The sequence below is a fragment of the Vigna unguiculata genome, chromosome 9 (assembly GCF_004118075.2).
Source record: "Vigna unguiculata cultivar IT97K-499-35 chromosome 9, ASM411807v1, whole genome shotgun sequence".
Lineage (NCBI taxonomy): Eukaryota > Viridiplantae > Streptophyta > Magnoliopsida > Fabales > Fabaceae > Vigna > Vigna unguiculata.
Genome location: NC_040287.1, coordinates 22,493,367 through 22,499,366, shown reverse-complemented (window position 1 = coordinate 22,499,366; position 6,000 = coordinate 22,493,367).

The window sequence follows — 6,000 nt, the reverse complement described above, 5'->3', positions numbered from 1 at the left end:
TGATGCAGCATATGTGCACTAGTTCAGATTTTTTTTCAACATGTTGTGCAACTTGAATCTTCCATAGTCTGTTTTTTTGGCATTTGTTGTTCGGTGCAGTCGTTTGTCTAGTCTGGATTTTCTTAGTAGTTGTTGTTTTGTCAGCTTATTGACATTAAAACTATTACAATTTTCTGTTTTTGTCTGGTCCAATTCAATGCAGTAGTGGTATCATGTTTTCATTTACTCTTGAGTGCCTCTGTTATGACCTTATTCATTGCTTGCCTCCACAATTCTGGTGCTCTTGCTTTGATATGCTGCTACTTTCTTTGATCACACATGTCTAGTTTTTGTGATTGCCAAATGACTTCAACTGCTGCAAAATTTTGTGATTTGTGTTGAGGTTTGATTCAAATCTGCTGCATATTGATCATTGTTCTGCACTGGCTGAGAGTTTCTTATGAATTCACTGTTTTCTAATGTACTTTTCATCATTGTTTTTAAGTTGGATCATTCGTCCTCTACCACATGCATTTGATCATTGAAATGGAAGTAGTACATTGACACTATTGTAAGTTGTTCTTAAAGTCTTTGAGAGTTGTACGAAAAGAAAGAAAATCAGTGAAAAGATTATGCTGAAAAAGAAAACAAATCTGAAAAAAAATATATAATAATGAAAAGTGTTGCAAGACTCTGGAATTTGTTTACTTCCTTAGTGTGCTAAGAGTGTAGCACAACTCATACAGATACTACTATCATCTTCAATTTCAATTTGCTCGTGCTCTTGATTTAACTTGTTTGATTCTTGTTTGATTTTAGTTTTGTTCATCTTATTGTAGACCTACACTTTAGGTTCTTTTGTGTGCCTTCTTTATTTGTTAGCTTGTTTTCTTGCTTGTCTTTATTAGCTCTCCATTGAGTTTGTCATTAAATCCATCACTTGATGTTGTCGTTGCCTCAAATTTGAACTTTTATTGTTTTCTGCTTTTTACTCTCAAGTGGTTGATTGTTCATTTGCTCTTGGTTCCTTTGGCTTGAAACTCATTGTTTTTGGCAGCCTTATAGGTTATAACCTTTCTTAAAGGTGCAGCGGTGGTGAGGAATGAGCGCCTACCGAGAGACTTTTGAGGAGTGAGCTGGGATCTTAAAGAAGGAGTGCAAACACTTGAGGGATACACTTTAGAGGCTGAACCGAGAGAGTTCATGCAAGGAAAGGCATCCAGCAACTTTCTTTTATTTTTTAATGCTATTATGTTTTGGATGTCACGATTTTTGAGTTGTAATTTTTCTTTATTTCAGTTTTCTTCTTATTTGGCTTAGGTGGGAAAATGCTTTAGCGCAATCCCATCCTTAGCAAGGGTTGTAATAGTTTAGTTGTGTTTAGTGTGAAGCATCAAGGGGTTCCAAAGGCCACTTCCATCTTCACTTAGGATTCAATTTTCGTCTAGTTTATGTTTTCGGTTTTTATGTTTTCAGTTTTTATGTTTTATGTTTTTATGTTTTGAATGTCCAGGTTTTGTTCACACAATTGTATGTTTGCTTTTATGTTTTAGGTTACCAGGATGTCTAGGTGCCATGTGTTTAACACCTAGTTTACCTTCTTTTGGTCTTTAGGTCTTCAATTAGTTCACACACTTTGAAAAATTGTTTCTCACAACCTGTTTTGCTTTGAATTTTTTTGAGAATTTTTGTGAATGAATTTTAGAGATCTCTGGCTAGGAAAAGCTTAGTTCCAAAGCTTGTCCATGAGACTCACCTCATTTTCCTGGGAGTATCTCTAGAAAATTTTCCCATTATTTTCTCTTTAGAAATTTTTCAAATTCTTTGTGAAAAAAAAAATTGTTTTGATAAAAGTGTTTCAAAAGCATTTAAAAATGAGTTTTCCTTCTTCTAGCCGTATGGATGTAGATAGGCATAGTAGTGTGCATTTAGGTAGGCATAAAAGTCATGAGTTGCATCATACCATTCATAGTGACATTCCATTCTTAGGCATGTTACTTCTAGGTTTGTAGGACGTGCATTTGATTGGTGGCAAGAGAGGCAGTTTAATGTGAAAAAGGGGAGAAAAACATGCATTAATACATTTTATAAATTGAAAGCATGCATGTGGAAACACTTCATTCCCCCTTCATTTAGGATCACTAAATCGCAACAAGCTAGGATAGAAGACTTCATTGACATAGGGGATGCATTCATCCAAAACATTGCTAAGTTTTCTAGACTAGAAATAGATTTTAAGCATAATTTGGACTTGCTCTTGAGTGAACAAAGAGAGATAGAAAAACATAAGAGAGAACAAGCAAAACTTGAAACGTTTTGAGAGTTGGAAAAGAAGAGAGAAAAAAAAAGCTTGAGAAGCTTCGTGTTAAAAGAGAACAAGAGGAAAACGAGATAAAAGAGAGGAAGAAAAGAGATGAAGAAGAAAAGGCAAAAGAGGAGAGTCTTAGAAAAGCCAAAGAAGAGAATGAGAGACAAGATTTTGAAACAAGAGAGAAAATAAAACAAGAGAGTGAGCTTGAAAGACAATCCAAAGTGGTAGAGTTAAAAAGCATTTCAAATGAAAAGAGGGAAGTCATTGTTAGGAATTTGGTGTTCAATCCTTCACCAATTCCTTCCATTAAGTCTCAATTTTCAAAGGGAGTTCTCCCATCTTTAAACTCTTCTCATTTTTTCATTAAATCTTTTGTTTTGTTTCTTTCTCAAACATTTTTATCTCAGTCTCTTATTTCATCCTCCTCAAAATATTGTGCCAAAATACACTTTGACTCTACAATTCTTTTCAAAAATCATCTTAGTCAAAGTGTAAGACAATATTTTTGTGAAGTGGGCCTAATACAAATTTTTTCCAATTATATAAGCCCATTTTCACACATTTCCCAATCAATTATACTACATGGTCATTATGATTTTAATGTCATTTTGTTTGATGATTGTTGTAGATTTGTTTTTTATCCTGGTGCAATCTACAATTCGGTTGCTGTGAGCCTTTAACAACCTCTTGATTTGAGGACAAATCCTTTTCAAGGGGAAGGGGATGATGTGACCCCAACAAGACTTATAGCTTGGGCCATTGGCCAGGCCCATTTCTTTTAATTTCATTTAATTGTTTTATTTTCTATATTTCTTTTATTAAATAAATGTTTGTCTAATTGGATTATTTTCAAGTACAACCCAATTCCAAAGGCTTTTCATCTAGAGTACCTTATGTGGATACGTCACCTAATTGGGCCATGAATCAGCAGCCAAGCCCAATTATTCAAGGCATCATGTGCCCTTCTCTTTTGTTGGGCCTACGTCAAGAATGCTTCCATCCGCACATTCACGTTTTTGCAAGGGAATGCCAATGAATCCAACATTTTCCGTCAGCACGTTTTTATTGGGCCTGAGCCCAATTCTCCAAGACATCATCGTGACCAAAGGGGAAGCTGAGATTAGCTTAAGCATCACACATCATGCCTTGTTCTTTTCTCTGCTAGGGTCACGCAAACCTTAATAGCTGCTAGGGTCTTCATCACCTTTTCCACCATTTCTCTATTAGGGCTTTCTTCTTTCTCCATTATCATGTGTGCCAACCTGTTCACAACACGTTAGCACCGTTAGGATCTCTGTATAAGCTTTCCAACTCTTTCTCGTCGTTAGGTTATTGTTAGGACAGTGTTCCCTTTTCTTCTTTTCCTTTTTTCGGTTGCCTCACCTATATAATGGCAGGCCAATCTCATGTAACTAAGCTTTGATGAATATTGGAGTGGTTGAGTTTTCTCCCCCAATCTTCGTCAGCTCAAACCCTAAACCCTAGATTAGGTTTCACCTCGTCAGGTTTACCAATCCAGTGAGAAGCCAGAGAGATTCGAGCGTTAACCTCAATAATCAAGTCTTTCGCTGCGTATGGAGGTCATTCCGAACGTTCACCATCGAACGGAGCAGATTTCTGCCGATTAACGGCACCAACAACCTCATCACCACGTGCTTAACCCCTATCCCGAGCTCAACTCACGGGATACGTTTCGAGCTCAACTCAAGGAACACCAGCAACCCACCTTTGAAGCATCACTAAAACCTTGTAGATCACGCACGTCCAGTATGAAACACCAATATTGTTGCAGTAAAATCGCCTGGCGGGAGACACAAACCGCGAGGAGCTGCCCATTTTTCGAACGCTTGGCGAGTGACACGTACCGCAAGGCGCCAAACGCCTTAGTCCTCACTTTCTCTGCAAACGACCGCTTGACGGGACTTCCTCTACTGCCAAGCACCGCACATGCAAACTGGCCTCTGGATCTTCACTATCGCCTGGCGGTTCATTCCTTATCGCCAGACGGTATACCTGAAAAACTTGATTACTGGTTTAAAATGTCTTAGTGACTTTTCCCCTCAACTTCGCTCGTCAAATTGAGTATTCCTATAATGTTTTACAATTCACAATTCACAATTCACATGCACCATACCATGGCCTAATCCAAAACACACCAGAGGTTCAAGTTTCATATAGTCTAGGCTGAGTACACCATTAGTGAGAAATTACCAAGTACCGGCTAAGCACATTGTCCATATCCTTTAATTCCACTCGGAGCTTAGGCAACATCTCAAGCTGACAAGTATTACCTCGAATTGTGCAGCAATTATTTCCAATACTAATTCAACCAATCTCCTCTACACCTTATTTAATCCCCTTCTCTCCAAACCAACCCAAGCTTAAGTTAAATTCTAGGACTTTAATTCATGCACCCGTTAATTTATCATTGCCTACTCCAAATGTAACCCAAAACCCTTATTCATGTTCTACTCGAACTGAAACAAAGCCCAATGCTCCCCTGCACCTAACAACCACATAATTCTCGAACCCCTGCGATGGTGCCTAGCGGCACCTAGCCTGCCGCAAGGCGGTGCAACCAAATTCTGGAAAACCAGAATTTCTCCAAGCACTTAACGAACCCCGAATTCATCGTCATCACCATTTTTACCAATTCATTCAAGCTCGCTACAATGAGCTGCGTTCTAGGGTTAAATTAACATAAACAATTCACTACCAGTCCAATCTACTTCGCAAACGATTCCAAAATCTAAGAACCTTATATTATTCGACCCCTAATTAGAGATTATACCAAAATCGTCAACTTACCTCTTACTACTTAAAATTTCACAATTATTCACTCTCATTTGGTTAGTTAATAATTTCCACATCCTTTCCACTAATCCCGAATAGCCCGAAACCCATAAAAAATCAAAATTATGCCAAACAGACTCGTGTCGCCTGGCTGGTATTCATCACCGCCAGGCAGTTCATCAGAAAACCTAAACTACATTACAGGCTTGTGTCGCTTGGCAGTACATGGCTTCACTGCCAGGCGGTTCCTCGTGGGAACCCAGAAAACACACAAAATGGATGAGGCGGCCCGCCAGGCAGTTTCTGAAAAAATCCGGAAACTCAAAAATTTAGCAGAAACAGGAAGAGCTCATGCATTTCACAATATATACATCATGAAATTCAAACTTATGTAAATTAGACTCGTAAACTCCCTAACCTGGATTCCTTGCTTAAAATATAGTGCTTGAGTCCTTTCCTTGATTTCCAATAGTTCCTCTAAGTTCTTCTACTGTCCAGCCCCTCAATTCCACTCCTTAACCACTGTTTTCTCTCTAATTTCGTGCAGCTCTCAATACCCTCAAATGTCCAGACTCAAAACCTTCCTCTCTCTCTCTCTCAATTAGCCTTTTATTGGTGTCCTTAATGCTTGATTAATTACCAAAAACGAAAATAGGCTTAATGGTAATGTTAATTACATTCAATGGTCCTTTATGGTCTGTTTTTCAGCCATTTCTAGGCTACCATTCATCCAGGGTTTCCTTCAACTCTTCATATTCAAACCCAAAACTAAAATTAGCAAAAATAAAGTTTAATTGAATTCTCCAAGACTTGAACCATAACCATGCCAAAGCCAAATCTATGCTCAACCAATTCAATCAATTCATATTTCATGATAACTAATATAATTCAATGATTATATTATTCTCAAACATGAT